This window comes from Melanotaenia boesemani, chromosome 10 (genome assembly GCF_017639745.1).
Source record: "Melanotaenia boesemani isolate fMelBoe1 chromosome 10, fMelBoe1.pri, whole genome shotgun sequence".
Taxonomy (NCBI): domain Eukaryota; kingdom Metazoa; phylum Chordata; class Actinopteri; order Atheriniformes; family Melanotaeniidae; genus Melanotaenia; species Melanotaenia boesemani.
Genome location: NC_055691.1, coordinates 21566151 through 21583753, shown reverse-complemented (window position 1 = coordinate 21583753; position 17603 = coordinate 21566151).

Below are 17603 nucleotides of genomic sequence, written 5' to 3'. Positions count from 1 at the left end.
AAACTCCAGTATCAGTTTAAAGCAAAACCTGCCAGTCTTGCACCTTGTACTATAAAAACTGAGAAGAACTGGTGGCAATCCTACATTATCATCATGCAACTCTGATTTTTTACCATTTTGTTGGTATTCAAGTTGGATCATTTGGTATGCATCAAGAAGTCTGAAGGATTGTACAAACTGGTGCTTTGCAATTCTCACCTGCTCCACTGACTTTTGAGCTGGGAGGGGTTTCAGACAACCAGACAAGAACACTGGAGAGATGAGGGAAAGACAAACACTGAGAGGGTTCAACTGAGCCATGCCAGTAAACAGATCTGAATCCTCTTTCCCTTAATTCCTCCTCCACACAGTGTAACTGATGAGCTCCGCATCTTTGCTCATGTGGGTGAGTCTCCCAGCTGACTTTGTTACGCCCCTCTAAATGCTGTGCCTCAGACATAAATTGTCAAAGGATCAGCCCCCATGTTATCTGGTTTCCGTAGCATTTTCCATCACTGTATCCTCCCATAGCCTTTCATACTTATCCCAGACATTGCGATGCTTCTGCTGCTAATTCTCCGGTGGTCAAACTACTTTAGGCATGCTGCATTATATGGGCCAATCATCTTTCACTTGTGAGATACCACAGAACACACAACTTACACTACTATAAAGATACTTTATGTTATCCAGATAAGGAACAGAAGTGGTCTTCTGCTTTTTTCTCTGTCTCTGCTTTCATTCAGACCCCTAAAGGTCTCCCTTTCTGCTCCTTGTCCTCTGTTTTCACTTGGGATTACTGATGGATTTGCTTCATCACACTTTGAGACTGGATTTTCAGACCTTGTCCAATCAGAAATAACTCACTGCCCCTGATATTTTCCGCCCGCATCCCTCTTGGTTGGCTTTTGACACTTTGCCATCTCAGCTTTTTAGACAGCACTCAACACATCCTGGGATATTTTTCCCAGAGGAGACTTTCTATTTTAAAGAAATTTGGAGGACCGACATTAATAATTAATGAGGGCTTTCCACCTCTACTCACTCTAAACACGCTTAGCAATTTCCATGGTTGAAGGAAGTCAGAAAGAAGCCATATGTATAATTTCTTAATCTGCTGTTTACAATCCTTTTTCACAATTATGTCTTTCTTTGGCACTAAGAACCATTTGCAAAGGGGCTAACCCAGCATAGTCTGTTCCCCTCATTGCTGGAGCTGACCATCCTCAACTGCAATCCTGAGCAGCTTTCAACAGCACCGGGCTGTAATTTAATGTGTGCCTGTGGAATTCAGTGCTGGGTTGTATTGCTTCACTAAAATACCATCAACAGCTTTGTTCCACCACAAAAAATAACATTAACAAAATGAGGTCAGCCACACATCTGGGCTACACTTTACATATATGACGTTTTAGAAACTATTTATAAGCTGAAAAAAGCCCAATAACCAGATTTATGACTGTGCTTGTTATATCTGCACTTGCAGGCATATGTTTCTGTATTTTTCTTCAACTCACAGCACCATGGTCATGGAATTTTCTCTGATAAAAAAGGTCTTTCCATTCAAAGAGTCCTCATGTTCTATTAGCACTAGAAGTCCCAGAGAGGGGTCAATTGACCTTTCTACCTTTACAACCCAGAGATGGGTCGATTGACCAGTAGGATTTTAGCTAAAATCCTGTCTTAAGCTGTGAACAGCTTCTTTTGTTTGTAGACGAGTCAATTACTGGCACACCCCAGGAGGGCGCATACTTAGGGGAGACACTGTAGACTCTTGAAACCTGACTGTCAACTTTTGCCCAAAGCTTGGCTTGAGACACTGCTTGGTCCCCTGAGTATGAGATTGGAGTAGACCTCAAACAGATTCAGAAAGGTTTTCCTGCATTCTGGTATATTTCAAATAATTAAAAATATATTTGATATGATATATGATATATACCTCCTCGACACATTTGTGTGCTTTTAGAAGAAAAAAAAAAGATAATCATTGTGGGCCTTCAATAAAAAAGCAAACAATTTAGAATGATATGACAAAATGATGAATTCATATTTTTTTTAAAAATCACTTTAAAAGGTCCAGCTCTCCTCTTTTCATACAAATGAAAAAATACAAATTTTTCAAAATTTTTGACCAATTTTTCAAACTTTCTAACCCAATGTTCATGTACCTTATGTCCAAAAAGCCCAAGCAATGAACAATTTTGAATATTTAAAATGAACATTTTTTGATTGTGGTGGTACAGGCAGGGTCTGTGAGTAAAATGTCCAGAAGCATTAGTGTCTAAGTCAAGAGGGCATAAATGTCAACATGACAAAGATATAAAAGAACAACTGTGAATTTTTTCCAATGCTTTTTATTTTTGTCATAAAAAAAACAACAAAACAGTTAAAATAATGCAAGTAATGAAACAATTTCACAAATATTTACACAAGGCTACAGTGGCATGCCCTTGTGTGAATGGCTTTTCTGCTCTTTCAGCAGTCCGTCTGTGCTAAGTCCAAACATGCTTGGCACTTCCATGGTATCTCCATCCTGCATTTGCCACATGTGTATTTGTAGCAGTCAACACATCTTACAGTTGCGCAATTGTTCTTGCATCGATGGTTGACCTGACATTTTGCCCTTTTCCCAGGGCTAGGTGTGGGAGGTTGCTGCTGAAGCAGTTGCTCCTTATGTGCCTTCTTCTGACTCACATGAGAGTTGGCCAACTCTTTCGCGAGCTCAACCAGGAAGTCCACTCTTCTCTCCTGCACTCCGGTGCATTCCTTATGAAGAACATGAGCGTTCAGTGCCGCCATGTCGATCATGTTGTAGAACACGGCGACTGGCCATCTCCGTGTTCCTGCACGCACGCTGTACTCCCGCACCATCTGGTCCATCACATCCACACCACACTTTGTGGTGTTGTATTGTGTGACAGTGTTTGGCTTCCTTTTGGTGGTATTCTCAGTCTCAACCACATTGTGCATGCTGCTGAGAAGATAGACAGTCTTTTTCCGTTTCGGCGCATATACTGTGAGTGTTGCACCAGTGGTGGAAAACACTCGAGTGGTGAATTTAGTGTGGTCCTTCTGTCTAGTTGACTGAGGAATTTCCCGGTGAATCTTGTTGACTGTGCCAAGGATGGTGGTTTTCCGGCTAAGCAGTCGTTGCGCAAGGGACAGCGATGTAAAAAAATTGTCTGTTGTTACAGTTCTGCCCTTATCCATGAACGGCTCCATCAGCCTCATCACTACACTCTCAGAGAGTCTCTCTCCACTGGGACGACTGGGGTCCTTGCCAAGATATGGCAGGATATTGCAAATGTACTTTGATTTCAAGTCACAAGCCAGCCAAAACTTAATGCCAAATTTGTCCGGTTTTGTTGCAATGTACTGCAGAAAACTGCAGCGAGTCTTTGTCGGGAAAAGCTGTTGATCAATAGTGATGTGTCGACCAGGGTTATAAGATCTGATGCAGTTATTGACAAAAGATTCCCACAGATTAGAAATTGCAGCAAACTTATTTGTCTCCACTCGCTCACTGCGTGTGAACATGTTATCAAAGCGTAGGTGTTGCATGATGTTTTGGAAGCGGTTTCGGGCCATAGTAGCAATGATTCGTGGGTTTCCCAGCTCTGCTGACCAATTGTCACGTAGTGATGGAACTTTCTTCACCCCCCGCAAGATAATAATTGCAATAAATGCCATTAGTTCTGGGAGGTTCATGAACCAATCTGCCTGCTCCTTTTGCCGTGCATGCTGAATGGTCCATTCTTGAATGCTACGAAGCATTTCAAGTGTTATAAAACAGAAGAAGCTTTGAAGACGAGTCCGGATACTTCTTCTGGCCTTAGCAGTTGGCTCTCCATCTGTGCCGTATGGTTCTATTGGGGTGAAATTGAGACATGTCCCCAGCTGTTCTTCATGCCACACTGTGCCATCTTTAGCCATCTCTGTCCTCTCACTTCCCAACCGAGCCCTCTTTTCTGGCAGTGGAGCAGTCTCATCATCTGCAAGGTAAACAATTTCACAATTTCAGAGGACGAAAATAGGATGTTTTGGAAATAAGATTAAAAAAATCCTTTATTTGTACCAAAATGGAGAAATTCCAGTGTTGCAACTCACAGTACAGGACAAAGCAGAAAGAAAGAAATTTGTCATACCAAAAAGTTCAATAATAGTTTCAAATCTTACCTGAAGACTGCTCAGAGTCAGAGTCCGAATCCAGCTGAATTTGTATCTCTTCTCCATCTGAGTCACAAGGGTTTGTATCGCTGAGGATCAGGTCCAATGCCTGCTGAGTTGTAAGCCGCCTCTGCATTTTGCTTCCTTCTATTTGTTGGAGGTGAAGCTAGCTACTATTTATCCCCCTCAGCCCACCATCCCCCACTGCCACAGAATTTACCAGACGTTTCAAGGTAACAAGGAGGGGCTGGATGCAATGGGTGCATTCCTCAGGTAATGGCTGCATTTACAAATGAAGAGATGCTAATTTTTGCCAGCAGAGTCGTCAGTTTGGACTAAAGGTCTTTCGACCCTTCTCTGGGACTTTAGGGAGATATCAAAATTCCTGGGACTTCTAGTGTTAGAGCAGTATCCTGAGTATCACCAACCTGGACCTACATCAGTACAACTCTTGTCTGCACCTCGATCTGCAGGACTGGTTGATTTGAGAATGTTTTGTTTTTATTTATTTATTTTTTGAGGGGAGTGGAAGTAATTTTGCAAAAGAAGTCTGATGGTAGCAGCCTCTCAGTGGAAGCTACCCCATTCCCCAAATTCCATGCAAGGCAAGCTGCTTTGGAGGAGCGTGTTTCAATTGGAAATGGTTGTTTGTTGTTATCCAGCTCTTGGAAACTGGGGCCTCTGCTTTATATCCCGCTCCACAATTGCTTAAACAACTCTCTCTCCCAGCCCTCATCCCTCCCCCTCCTCCTTCCAACCTTCTGTCCCATGGAAATGTGCCATTAACAGATCCTTATCAGCAGACCCATCCCTGCACAGGCTCGCCGCTTGCCTTTGTTTTATTTAACCGACCAAGCACTGAGCCAGGATGAGGGAATTGTGTGTGCGATTTGCTCTACAGCAGACTCCTAATGTGAAACTGATGTAGTTGTGGTTCTGACCATTTCTTTCCCACTCTGTGACTGTTGCTGTGGATGATAATAGCATGGGTCTGAGCCTGGGGGACAACGGTGTGCGGTCTGGGTCAGCCACAGATTGTTGTGCCTGTGGATGATATAAACAGCGGGAATGTCAAAACAACCCTCAGACAAGCATGAAGACGAGACAAGGCATAAAAGAAGGCAGAAAATATGTCAATGAACAAGATCTATAGATAAATAAAGGTTAAAAACAGGCATTACAAAGAAGATATCAGCTAATAATGGCTGTAGAGGACACATCCACCCCCTTGTCCTTGCTGGTCCAATTATATGTTGATGGGGAATGGAAAGTATGTTGAGCAGTGTATAAAATGCAAGGCTACAGGAAGAAGGTGTCACGTTTCATGTCCCTTAGCTGGGGACCATGAAAATCTGGGGAGGGGTAGCTCCATCCATCCACACAGCCTACACCAGACCACGATTTATTACCCAGAAAGCAGAGCCACATAGCCTTTTAAAAGTTGGCAAGGAGATGAGAACAAAAAGTGATAATCTGCCTTCCATCTAGGTGATCATTATGTAGCCAAAATCATTGATATTTTCCTTTATTTATTCCTTTTTTTTTTTTTTTTTTTTATTTTTTTTATTTTCTTATAATCTTCTCACAAATAATGACAAATCACATTTTGTATCATACAAAATAACTTGAAATGATTGAAATTGAGAAATATGGAGGCTTAAAAAACAAACCCAAAAACTCCAACTGGAAAAAAAAAAACAGCATAAAGCAGGTGCAATAAAGAAAAGTATTTCTTAACTAAAAGACAAATAGTGCACACACATAACTGCTAGGATATTTTGTCAGATTCAGGCAATCATAAGGAGAATCTATTTTCAAACCAGAGCCACATTAGCTCGTGTTTTGAAGGCTAAATCATTAAAAACTTTGGGATTAGCTTGGCGTTGAACGAAGACAGTAACCAGCAAGTATGAAATGGCTGCAAAGTCAAAGCGAATATTTTTGCCTTCAGTGAGCTCAGATTGGCAACCAACCAAGCAGAATTTAGCTCCTTGCCACTTTTCTAACTACTCTGGATGATCATTCTGTACTTCCTGGCTTCTTCTTCCATGTATGCCAGTTTGGTAACTTTTGCAAAACGGTGAATAACTTCCAGAGCTTTTCTGCTGGAGAGGTAGCTGTAAAACAGATGGCTTTTTCCAGTGAGTTCCATGCAGTTTAATTTAGAGTATTAAGAGCATTGCATTCATTCATACTGGTCTTGGCCTTTTTTTTCTCTTAAATTTTGTGGCGGCAAGACTCCACAACGTCAGTTTTTATCAAAGCTGCAGATTCCCTAGCTATAATCCCATGACTGGAATTACTCTCATCCTTGGACATCCTGAGATTTTCCAGGTCTGGCATCAATGAGTCCCACTCTGTATAGAAAACATTTTCCTCTTCAGTCAGCAGCAGGGCAGTGAATGAAGGAACCAGTATTTTCCAGGGGCACTGTGTCTTTCAAGACTATTCTGATGTCTTTCTGTCTCAGATTCCCTTCACATCTTACATTCTACGTACTTAGTTCCTCATCTGTGGACTTTTTAAACAGATATATTCTTCTGGCAAACTACAATCTGCTACTTTATTCCTCATGCTGATCCACAAACCTTTACACTATCGTGGGTGCATAACTGTAGAGTTTCCTGAAAGCAAGCCTCATTTGGTGCATGGATGAGTATGACAAAGTAATGGGCTCGACACACAGAAGGTGACCAATGACAGCGACAAGCCAAACTCATCGCAACCTTCGTGAAACCGAACACGCGGGAGGCGACCAACGACAGCGACGGCAGCAGTGTCGTGCATCGCGCTCTAACATCGCTATTCTCCAAGAAATTTGAATGATATTGGTAGGAATTTTGACATTTTCAAACCAGTCCGTGACATGACGAAGTATGACAGATAGAGAGTCAGAAGATTTTGTACGAATTAACAGAAATCTTGCTGTTTACTGTATAAATGAGAGACAACTCTGGGTTCATTCAAGTTTACAAAATAGGAAACAGCATCGTGAATATCATCATTTGATGGATCTCTAGGCTGATCAAGATAAATCCAGAAGCTATGTTCGGACTAATTCACTCTGGCGCCATGCGGCTGCCTTTTATTAAGCTAAAATGATCTATTCTTCCATGTTCAAAGTGTTTGCAGACTGCGCTGTCTAAACTGCTCTCATTGGTCAGTCCATGAAGCCCCTCGCTGATTGGTTGTAGTGCCATGCGACAGCAACAAAAATTGAACATTTTTCTATTTTCTTGTGTCGCGTCGCAAGCCCCGCGTGCATGTCTACATGAACGAGCGCAACATTTCACATGCAAGAATGTGGCCTGTCGTTTGGTTGGAGGAGGACAGCGATTTTCACCTCAATACGCAGGTTCTACAGGAAATGAATGGAGAAGGAGCGACGTTGCCTCCTGTGTGTCGAGCCCATAACGGTTTCACTGATTGGGTCTGCTGGTCAGCCATGCTACTGCTTTGTTTATTTATATGTAAATTATGTCAGGAAAATCAAACCCTTCATTTGCAAAAAGTAGTGGCTTTCACAGTGCAGGAAATTGCTAATCTCTTTCGTAATTGCAGATTATAGAATTTTTGCTCAATAGTTGAACAATTCAAAGCCCCTGTTAATGATAACTGTAAAAAATAGGGCCAATGATTAATAAAGTATTGGACTTTGTCTCTTTATAGGGTTTTTCAAAGCCATATTGCCATGTCACAATATAAAGATAACTGGCTGAGCTTCCTATCATTAACAATAGCTGCATTTCCATTACAATATTTCGCAAAAATGAAAGCGATATTTCTAAAATTTGTCGTAAAATCTTGTCCCGTGAGACTCCACTTTGAGGAGGAAGGAGAGCTGTAATTCTTTGTAAAACTCTTGCATTTCTTTGCAATCGAGGATGAGAGTTATATATATGAGAGTTATATTTTTTATTTTATTATTTGTGAAAAAATTTCCATCTCCTCCTGCTTCTACTTATATTGTGCCATCTTTATTTGACATGAACTGGTCACGTGACCCCTTATGTCATGTCTGGGGACGTGTAAAAGCGAAAAAATACTGTTTCTTTTACACTTTGCAATATACTTTTCTAGTGACATGTCTGAAAAGCCTCATGAGAGCATAAAAGAATTTTAGCAATATTTGAGAGGTTATTCATAATGTAGGTGTTTCCATTACTGTTTTTTTATTGTTATATTTGGTGCAATTCAAGTGGTAATGGAAACGTACGTATTGATGCAAAGTGAAGTTAGTTAATCTAGTTTATTTTAAAAAAAACCCAATAAACAAGAATAAAATGATTTATTCTAATTCTATTTTATATGAGGAGATTGCAATTCAGAAAAAAACTAATAATTTTAATCATTTATATAATCTGGCTTTGTGAGGTTAGCTACATGTCATCACATTAATGTCAGAATAACGAAAAAATAAGAAAAAAAAAAATCAAACAAAGAACATCTAAAAAAAAAAGTTTTTTAAAGATGGTTGGTTATTTCAAAATACCAGAGCACCTTTCACATAAGTTAATACTTGAGACTATGAGCTTTAATGCATTTGTGAAGCCTACAGCTAATGACCACATGAATAATTTGAAGAAACTGTTAACAGAGAAGGTGTCGCATCCCATTGCAGCATCTATCACTTCTTGTCTCTTTGGCTCATTTTCTGATTCACATTCACACACACACACACGCACACACACACACGCACACACACACACACACACACACACACACACACACACACACACACACACACACACACACACACACACACACACACACACACACACACACACACACACAAACCAAACTCCTGCAGGGGCATTAAGTGCTTGACTAGCAATGTCTTCTTTACAAAGACTGCTTTTCTGTCAATTAACACTAATTAGACACAATCTGCTTTAATTTGGGAGAATTTGCTTACAGGATGATCTCCATCTCTTAGTTAGAATTTAATGAACTGGGAAGAATAAAAGAAAGCTGGACCATGTGCAAAGCTTCTGCACTATTATATTTTCACTTTATGATTTCTCTTGTTCACTGTAATCATTAAAAGGCACCACCAGGGAGATTTCACTTCTCTAGCCTGAAACAAGCCCACCTGTGGCCTTGGAGAAGTAGATCTTTTAAATTAGCCAAAAATAAGGTGATCTCCTGGGAGCAGCTTCTAAAAGGACACACTTGACCTTTTGAGATTAGGAAAAGCCATCTGACAGCTGTGCCAGACAGATTTATTCTGGATCTGATATCCAAAGTAGCCATCATTAATTTTGGTCTTGCATGGTTGTATGTTTGGCTAAACACACACACACACACACGCCATTAACAGTCAGTCTTCTGTGACAAACACTAACAGAATATTTATGACTGATTTTTTAATCTAATTTTTAGGTAATTCAATTTTGATATGTAAAGGATTATTTTGTTTTTAATATGCATGAATTGAATTGTGCTTAGTTTTTTTTTTATCTTGTAAAGCACTTTGTATTGCCTTTGGTATGAAAAGGGCTTTATAAATAAAGTTTGATTTGATTTGATTAATACATAGTTTGTAAAATGTGCAAACCATTTTATGCGTAACTTGGGTATTTGCAAATGTATGTTCAAATACATACACAAATATCTAGAGACTATTCACACAAAATAAAAATAAAGTTTACAAATTACAAAAATGCACAAACATTACAATTCTACACAAATTTAAACCTCAGAAACCGAACACTTTCATGTCCAAAAAACGCTCCTACGCAGAAAAAATGTTAAATATGTGTGCATAAATTGCCTGGCATGCACAATTAAAACTGCATTTATGCACAGATCAGTTTAAAAGTGCATGGTTTTGAGGCTCTTTTAATGCTTCCAGGAGCCTCACAGCTTTGTTTGTACATGGTGCATTTACGTGCTGGTGGAAAGACAGGTCTTCATCGCATTTTCTTCTCCAGTTATTTCAAAATGGGAAAGACTGTCACGAATGGTGGGCGTTGGAGGAGGTGAGGACCCAATTGCAGGCAGTAGGCAGAATTGGTGCAGGTAAAAAGGGTTTATTTCCAAAACAGAAAACAGAAACCAGAGGGAACAGGCATCCATGAATGGTGAGGATCCGACAACGAACACCAGAAAACCAGGGGTACTTATACACTGAGGGAGTAACAAGACACAGGAGAAGTGGATGACTAATAAGACCAGGTGAACTAACGAGGCAGGAACAGAAAACCACAGAACACAAAGGAAAACTAACTAAACATTCAACAGTCAGACCATTCAGTCAAGCAAGTAGAGAAAGTGGCATAGAACACATCATTTGCCCAACTTGCTGGAACTTTCGCTGTCTTGCCTGCTGCTCATACTGGACTGGTTTTTGAGAAATCCATATAAGGGGTTTAAGCACCAATTTAAAAACAGAAACCCCAAAACACATAAATTTTGTATTGCTTCATTGTTTACTTGCGATAAACAAGCTGTTTTCAGCCCGGAATATCGTTTTCCAGTCAGCAGTTGTAAATGTTGTCCAGGCAGTTTGGTCTGCTAGAGCAGAGATCCTCATCTCCAGTCCACAAGGCCCACAGTGTTGCAGACTTTCTATGTTTTGCTGCTTCAACACACCTGATTCAAATTAAAGGCTCAATGGCAGACTTGAGCAGAGATTGTCAGAAATCCATTAAATTTTAATCAGGTGCGTTGAAGCAGGGAAACATCTAATACCTGCATCTAATACCTAGAGGATCAAGGTTGGGGATCATTGCGCTAGAGTAAAGTTCAGCGTGACAGCAAATCAAACCAAACAAAGGCTGCTCAATCGAACAAAACCCCCAAAACTATCTAGGTATGAATGAGCCCTTAAAGTTGCAGTATTTGTGTCTGTTAAATAGACCACAAACTTTCAATGCATTATTCCAATCAGAGTAATGCATACATGTAATTAGATTTTTTTCTAACTTCATGCAAATATACTGAGTGACTTTATGCTTGTTCTACAACAGAGGCTGGAGTCACATAGAGATCTGTCAGGCCAATAAAAAGTCTTGCCACTCAGGTGGTGTAGCTTAACGTCTGAGTATACATCTCTGTCAAATGCTTTCTTTTTCCCACTCAAGTACTTATCCATCACAATCCTTTACTGTCTCCTGCATCAGTGAGGAATTCTGTGATTGGAGCAGCCCAGGCGACCAACAGCCCGGAGCAAAAGAGAGTCATCACCCTCCTTTTTCCTACCTCAGACATTTGGCATTTGAGACACTCGGCTGTAGATCACATACACATTCATGCAGACAAACAACAAAGACTCGCACAAGGCTGCAGTAACACACTTTCAGGTCAGTGAGGTGACGGTTTGGGTGTAGGAGCTTTGTTCATCACTGCGTCTACAGTCTGTCACCATCCTAATGGGATGGGATTTAAAATAATGCCTGCAAGAGAGAAAAACAAGACTAAACTATGGAGAGAATGGAGGAAGCTTGTTTTAGCGCTTTCTGCAGGCATATTGTGATGAAGACAAATGATCCTCTTTCAGCCAGCACTGAACCAGCAATGGAGATGGACAATGTGGCTGATCAGGCCAGTATGAAGATATAAATTCATGGAAAACCAGAAGAATAATTCAATATCTATTTGTTGTGAGTTATATCAGCCAGTGGCTCATTCTAAAATGTGAGTACAGGATAAGAAAGGAAAAATATCCATGTTAAAAAAAAAGCACTGTGGGTCTTAAAAATACCCCAATATGTTTTTTCACTTGCTTGAAGAGAAGCACTATTTTTAGATTTCTTTATCCTGAAAAAAAAACTTAACCTCTTGATTTGTTTTAGAAGTAAAAGAAATCTGCACTTCACCTAATCATTTTCAAAGATTTAGGCTTGGAGGTTTAAAGATGCAATGTTCCATATTTGTACATGAACAATGGGTCAACTGACCCAGTTAATGTGATAAAACCACAGAGATTCAACACCTGACTCTTCACATGCTCTGGCTGAATATTACAGCATCACACTGCATTTTTTTCTTTTATTAGATATTCCAGCTGAAGCAGCTGTTCTGCTCTGCTAAACTCACTCCTACCGGCCCATCATCAAACACACCAAGTTTGTAGCTACCTATTGAACATAGTTCTGAGAAAACTAAGAAATGAAAACTCTGCTGTTTAGTTCTGTCTTAAATAACCAAGAGAATATCTAAGAGCTCTTTACAGTGTCCAGCCTGACATGTGCTGTCACCATCTGATGTGTCCTCATTATGAAATACTAACTGCAATGATATATATTTTTGGAAACATGATCAGTTCTGCACATCAGCTTGAAGTAATTTTCTATACAAAGCCCCCTTAATTCTGGGTAGTTTTTGGGTTTCCACACATGTATTGCTTGCTTCAAATCCTTCAACATGGATCAAAGCCAGGACTTGGCTATTCACAAAAATGAGCTTTCCCTCCCAATCTTAATTGTAAGATTACTCTGTATTAGATTAATTTTTATTTTTATTTTTTGCTCTATGAACATTTCATTTTGAGATTTAGTTCACAGACAGAACTCTGTGTACATAACTTTCTAACTTTTGAAAGAATTGTTTGATCAATGATCTGAGTAGCTTAAGATGCAGCAAAGTAGGCCCAGACTATGATACTACCACCACTGTGTTTTCTACATACGTTCTCTTTACCTAACTTTTCTATTTTAAACCAAAATGTTTTATTTTCATCCAGCCTGATCACAAAACATTTTTCTAACAGCCTTCTGGCTTCCTCACATGATTTTCAGCAGACTGCAGATGGGCAGCAGTGGGTTTTCTTTGCAGCTATGTCATGTGCATCATTGTTCAGTGTACTCCTGATGGTATACACGTGAAGATTAGCCAGTGTGACACAGGTTTCCATTATGATCCAGTTGATTGTTTCAAACTTTGTTTTCAGAGTGATCTCTGTTGGTCAATCTCTGCTCATAGGGTCTACAATGGTCTTGAATTTTATCCATTTTTTATCAGTCTGCCCATAATGTGGATCAGTGCTCTTGTAATCTTTTCTAGTCTGCTGAGCAACTGACTAGGTTTTTCTTAGAAATGTCCTTTTTTCATGCCATGATATTCAGCTCTTTAGTAGATCTCTGTTCTTGAAATAAACAGGGGACCCTGTCACATTTAACTATTTTATTATTGACTGAAAACAGGTGACTCTAATGTCACCTTCAGTAGGCTACAACTGCTAATCCTATAGATCCACAAATACTTTTAACCCATTTGTTTAATTTGATTCACCTTTTTCAGATTCATGTCTTGTGTGACAATCCTTATTTTTGTATTTTTGTGAGCAGGCACGGTTGCAGCAAGGCTATGAAGACTATTACAGAGGAGCCTTTATTATTTCAGCTTCTCATAACAAAAGATACCTACAAATTGTGAAGCTAAATAAAGATCTAAGACTGGAAGCTTTAGCTGTGACAGTCATGACTTTGCACTTAATAAACTTCACATAAAAGCAACTCTCAACTTCAGTATATGAAATCCCCTGAGGGCAGTTTAACTCTGGTGAGTGTTAAGCACCAGAGAAAAATGAGACTCTGCAGTCTGTTATTATGGTGATAACACAGTGCAATGCCAGACAGACGTCACTGCAATCGAGACGAGCACCGATGAGTGGACTGAAACAGTGTCATGAATGACAGCTGAAGAGACCTGAGTCACTGCAGACTGTGTCTTCACTGTTCTTTCTCGAGCTGTTGGCAGTCATCTGACTGTCTCCTTTCACAATGCAATATTATTATAGGCTGGCAAAATAGAAGCGTGTCTGTCTAAATGAGTCTGAACAAAGAGAGTAAAACAGCCTATAGTGAAAATACACAAAAGCTGAGTGTATTTGAGGTAATTACTGATTTTCCTTTGCATGTGTCAAAGCTTCCAAATGACGGCGCTGTAGACTCCTGAATACACATTTGTTAATGACACTACTTAAACCAGAGTGTGAACAAGACAAAAAGAGAAAAGACCATGTTTAGTCTAAGGAGTAGCAGACAATAACTAGAAATTAAATGTGTAATTTCATTTTACCTTTGCTCCACCAAGCCCTCCTAAATGTAACTGGTTGCTCATCAAAAAATAAAAAACATACCAAGTGCACAGTGTCATAAAGCAAAGACTGAAGCATAACAAAGTCTGACAGTCTGCACAGATTTATGCCGCCTTACAGCTTTAAGGATTTGCACCCTTTTGCTTGAACACAAAACCACAGCTGAAACAACTCAAAATGATCCAAACCCTCAAGCAGTCACTACCACTTTAGGAAAGCAGCATGTCTTATAAACAACATTCCCCTTTAACAGTAGGAAATTATAAAGTTAAAGCAGAATAATGCATTATGTTACTATGTTTGCGTTGATTCTCAGAGGAAGGCATCTAGTGATTCAGTCTGATTTTATTTTAAACTTGCAGCCTGTCTCCCAGCTGTGTCCAAACAGTCCATAGTCTCTGCTTGTGTCTGAGCTTAAGCTGGAGATAGTGGTGGGCGGAGAATGAGGGTGTGGATCAGCTAAGGATGTACGCTACAGTAACTTCTGCTTTTGACATGCAGAGGCCCGGAGCCCATCCGCTCCCCCTCACTGCTCAGCTGTGGAAAAAAGATGGATTTGTCCTTGACTTGCTGCTTTCGAAAATCATAATCTGATATTTTTCCATCCATAGAGTTATCTGTTTTTTCCTTTGCCAATACTTTGATTTAGCATGGACTTTAACAGACAGCCTACTCACATATTTTAGTCCTCTGGGGATCCGGCATCAGTTTTATACAACAAACCTGTTCTCACAATAACATATAAAATGGCCAACGCTAATAATGCATTACATGGTCCCCCGACATTAAAGTAGTTCTACTGCTGTCCGCCTTGCAGTGAGGGAAACCATAACAAATGTGATCAGTCTCCTTGATATGCCAAGTAAAGACAATGAATATCCCATTTCTACTTGGGTCAAAGATAATGCCTCTGTGATATGAGAAGTATGCAACTATACGGTTAATTGTATTGTAATTTCTGCAGTAATGTTCATCTTTTTAATGATGTAAACATGACTATCAGTCTTCTGTCTGTGTAGCTGTTTTCTCACTTTGAAAAAAAATCATGTTTAGATTCAATCAGTTCAATGCTCATACTCACAGTATTCTTGGAAGTCTACAATCTTTATGGTTTTGCAGTTATGTCAGTTCAACGTTTTACTGTATTCGGTTAACCAAACTCAGCACAGTTGCATAGAAAAAACGTTGCCAAAGGGTGGTTAGTTATCCTAATTGTAGAGTAATGCAGACAACCAGACAACAGCAAGATTCAGACCACAACACTAATCACACATCACTACTCTTCTTTTTGTAGCTGTGGTAAAGTAACACTACATAACATTTCATCCTTAACACTTTATGCTTATGACTTGTTTTGATAGCACACGTATGTTCATAATGCACATTTCTGGAGCTGTTTTTGTCCTGCAGCATCAGGAGGCTAAGAAACCACAGCTCACAACTATATTTTTATCCATCCTAGGGCATCATGTGATGGCTGTGTTTTCTTTCCAGAACCTTGCCACATACCAGCAACTGGATATCAACACACTGGCTGTTTTGAAAGCTCAGCATAGCTGATTCAGGAAAGAAACCCAAGAGCATGATTTGAGAAGTGAGGAAAAGACAGAGCAAGAGACAAGAGTCAACATCAAACTGGCTGGAGAGAACTCAAAGAAGAGACATGATGTAGGATGGATGCTGAATTAGCCTTTGTTAGAGGGTGCCAAAATGAGAAAATCTGTCAAAGCTCAGACATGAAATGATATATCTCTTGTCGCATTGGTGAACATTGGATTTTGTGGGAGTCAGACTAGGCTTTCCTGAATGACAGTCTGTGGTCCACCCATCCTACCTCCTTATAAGCATTTTGAAACTTGTTATCATTGGTTATTGTTACTTTTCTAATAGTTTTCAAAATGAAAGTCATGAGCATGTTCCTGTTTGGAAACATAAAAGTACCTTTGTAACATTTTTAGAGCCTTAAAAATGCAGTAATTATTTATATGTGGCAATTTTAAACAATGCATAACAGGAATTTTAAGATTTTAAAAAGCAGATAGACGTAGTTATAAAAGAGCCCAAAAAAGTACAGCTGTTTTACCATTATTGACTCTTTGGTTATGAAATGGCTTCATTTAAAGCTGTGGATCAACGTAGCTGTTACACATTATGTGAGAGTGCTTTGGATAAACAAGGAAACATCTTAAAATTCCCAAAAAGGATAAAATAGTGCTTGCAAAAATAATTATTGTGGAACAATGGCATCCCAATCACAAGCAATAATAATAGAGTGATGATCAAATTTGTGCAAGAAAATATGATGTTTTTATGCACAACTAAGATCATGAAACAGTTTGGAGGGGAGAGAAAACAATCATCAAAACCTTACGCAAGCAAACTGGCATGGCAAATGTTTTGTTCTCAATCACATGTTTTCTCAAGCAGTCAGGGGAAAGACTAGGAAAAATAAAAAAGAAAATGGAAAAAATATAAGAAAGATGTTGGAGTACAGATGCCTAAATTAAGAAGATGTGAGCTCAGTGAGCTGTGGTGAGGAACAGTGTCTAGTTTAAGCAGTGAGAACTGGCAATCCCTGCTCAGGGGCTGTGCAGCATCTGCAGCCAGACATTAATAGATGACTTCATGTACTGCAATGACAAATTGAATGCCACCAGTGAGTTATGGAAAGAGACTTGTGAGAAAGATTGTCACAGGAAACTACTCACTCAAATGTTTTCCAGTGCACTGGTGCATGTGCCGAAAAATAGAAACCCAGTTTACTTAAAATGTTGAATGCAATTTCTTTTCTATCTCTGCCTTTGTTTTCAGGTCACTAACTTGATAAGGGGTGCTATTGTGCTGCTATCTTAAAAAGTTTAGATTAGTTAAATAGTGCAAATGATGCCTAAAGGAATACTTAAGCATTTTGGAAAACAATATCCAGTTTTCCAAAATGCCCACGTTTCCAGTTTGTGGCTGCATATAACAAAATTAAATGAAAATGAAGTACAAACTCCATAAAGCTCTGTCTTTTCTTATATATTACACATAAAATGCACGTATAATTAGCATAATAAAACATTATTTTTACTTAAATATCCTGAAAAGCTGATTTTCTTAACCTTTGGAAAACCTCTAAGCTGACTTGGCTGAAGCTTGTTCCTTTAATAATCCTATTACAACTACCAGCATAGCCTTTTTCCAGAACAGCCAAATACAGGCATGCCTTCACACTATGGACAGATATTATGATTTGCCAAAGGACCATGTAGCACAGACTGCCTGTGCTTTTGCAATAGCTGAAAATACATGGTGGCTTTGCCCCTCAACTGTGTTTGACAGGAATCTTTCAGTGCCTTTGTAAACTATGTAAACACAGAAACCTGCGACTGAGTAAAATGCACCCTGAATTCAATCTCTCCTCACACTGACG